The sequence below is a fragment of the Trachypithecus francoisi genome, unplaced genomic scaffold (assembly GCF_009764315.1).
Source record: "Trachypithecus francoisi isolate TF-2019V2 unplaced genomic scaffold, Tfra_2.0 Lachesis_group8, whole genome shotgun sequence".
Classification (NCBI taxonomy): Eukaryota; Metazoa; Chordata; class Mammalia; order Primates; family Cercopithecidae; genus Trachypithecus; species Trachypithecus francoisi.
In genome coordinates, this window is record NW_022681473.1 from 3223752 (window position 1) to 3225954 (window position 2203).

The 2203-nt window shown below is 48.3% G+C and overlaps 1 protein-coding gene across 4 annotated transcripts in view; it reads left to right on the forward strand.

The window, feature by feature from the left end:
• The first annotated feature begins 302 nt into the window (after positions 1 to 302).
• LOC117080059 (actin-85C-like) overlaps positions 303 to 2203 on the forward strand; it is a 43400-nt gene continuing 41499 nt past the window's right edge. For 3 of the 4 annotated variants that reach the window (XM_033204554.1, XM_033204551.1, XM_033204555.1), the window contains exons 1-2: positions 303 to 365; positions 988 to 1091. The gene's annotated coding sequence lies outside the window, so the exon portion shown is untranslated. Of the gene's footprint in view, positions 366 to 987; positions 1104 to 2203 lie in introns of all 4 variants that reach the window. The other variant, XM_033204553.1, reaches the window with a different exon arrangement.

The following is a 2203-nucleotide window of genomic DNA, read 5'->3' on the forward strand; positions in this document are numbered from 1 at the left end:
CCCCTGCTCAGAGCTGAGGGCAGGGATGCCCCATACTTTGAGCTCTCTCTTCAGCCTCCCAGTTTCTCAACCATCCCGGCAAACGTCTTAGGGCCTCTGTTGTCCTTGGCAGGACAGATCCCTGGAAGGTCACACACTCCAAAACAACCAAAAGGATGGATATAGATAAAGTAGAAACACGAGCATAAAAGCAAAAAGGTAATATTCTGGGGCCACTGCTGCCAGGGGCTGATGCCCGCACAGGGCGGGGACCCTGAGGTCATGGCTGTGTTGCAGCACAGAGCCATTATTGTGCATGATGATGGCCTGAGCCACCCAGAAGAGGCCACCTGACACTCAGCATCCCTGCTCAGGAAGGCAGGAAGGTTTGTAACGCCCTTTAGAGATCTTGGTGCATTTAAAAACATCCTGCTCAGCCATGTGCGGTGGCTCAAGCCTGTAATCGCAGCACTTTGGGAGGCCGAGGTGGGCGGATCCTGAGGTCAGGAGATCGAGACCATCCTGGCTGACATGGTGAAACCCTGTCTCTACTAAAAACACACACACACACACACACACACACACACACACACATAGCTGGGTGTGGTGGCAGGCGTCTGTAGTCCGAGCTACTCGATAGCCAGAGGCAGGAGAATGGCGTGAACCCCGGAGGCGGAGGTGGAGCTTGCAATGAGCCGAGATCGCGCGTGAACCCGGGAGGCGGAGCTTGCGGTGAGCCGAGATCGCGCTACTGCGCTCCAGCCTGGGTGACAAAGCAAGACTCCACCATCTCAACAAACAAACAAACATCCTGCTCTACCTAGATTTTGTTAACCAGATTATTCAGTTATATGGAACAATCCATTCTCTAATGAAAAGAGCAGAAGGGTTGTGGGTGGGTTGCATTATAGATGATTTTCAAACAGTTCTTTGTTTCAGTAGCTCTGGTTTGGCCTGGATGTTTTCACTGTTCAAGTCTTTCAGAATCTTTTTTTTTTTTTTAAATAGGAAATGAGAACATCCCCGAGCAAGACCAACAATTGCTGAATAAACACAAACCCCCTTGAGAATCACTCCGACAGGTGCTGCCTCTTCACCTGGGGATTGCAAAGGTGAGAGGGGAGGTGAGTGCCTCCCGGTGTTTGGAGAATCATATGAGGGTGTGCTCTGGGAGTTTTAAGTTTCTCGTGAGTGAAAGTTCGCCGCTTTAGGTTTTCTCTTGATGCTACTTTTTACCTCTTCCTCTGTCTACTAAGAAGGGTTTCCTTGTAGGTGAAAATGGAACCAAATTAGTTCTGTGATCTTGTTCCATTCTAAAAGCACCTGGAATTCAGTAATTTCTGTGGGCTTGTGCTCAAAAGCAGGTGCAAAGTCCTGGAGTCGGGGGTCCTGGCAGAACCCTCAGGAGAGGGCTGGGTTTCTGTAACGTGGCTAACACAGACCAGCAAGGTCACATTTAAACCAAGGTTTTTTTTTTTTAATTTAAATTTTAATTATAAACTCCTGGGTACGTGTGCAGGACGTGCAGGTTTGTTACGTAGGTAAACGTGTGCCATGGTGGTTTGTTGCACCTATCAACCCATCACCTTGTTATTAAGCCCCACATGCATTAGCTATTTGTCCTGATGCTCTCCCTTCCCCCACCCCACCCCCGATAGCCTCCAGGGTGTGATGTTCCCCTCCTTGTGTCCGTGTGTTCTTGTTGTTCAGCTCCCCCTGATAAGTGAGAACATGTAGTGTTTGGTTTTCTGTTCCTGTGTTAGTTTGCTGAGGATAATGGCTTCCAGCTCCATCCATGTCCCTACAAAGGACCTGATCTAATTCCTTTTTATGGCTGCGTAGTACTCCATGGTGTGTATGTACCACATTTTCTTTATCTGGGTATGTTTATTAAGGGGAAGACCCAACCGTGCATTGTGTGTGGCCACCTGGTAAATGAAAAGTAGTTCGCGATTTTCTTCCAAATATATATATGGGTATGTGTATGTGTGTGTATATATATGTGTGTGTGTGTGTGTGTGTGTGTGTGTATGTGTGCGTGTGTATATATATGTGTACATGGGTAAATTGCATGTCGCAGGGGCTTGGGGTACAGATTTTTCCATCATCCGGGTAGTAAGCATAGTACTCAATCGGTAGTTTTTTGAGCCTCACCCTCCTCCCATCCTCCGCCCTCAAGGGGGCGCCATCCTCTGTTGTTCTCCTTTGTGTCCGTGTGTACTCA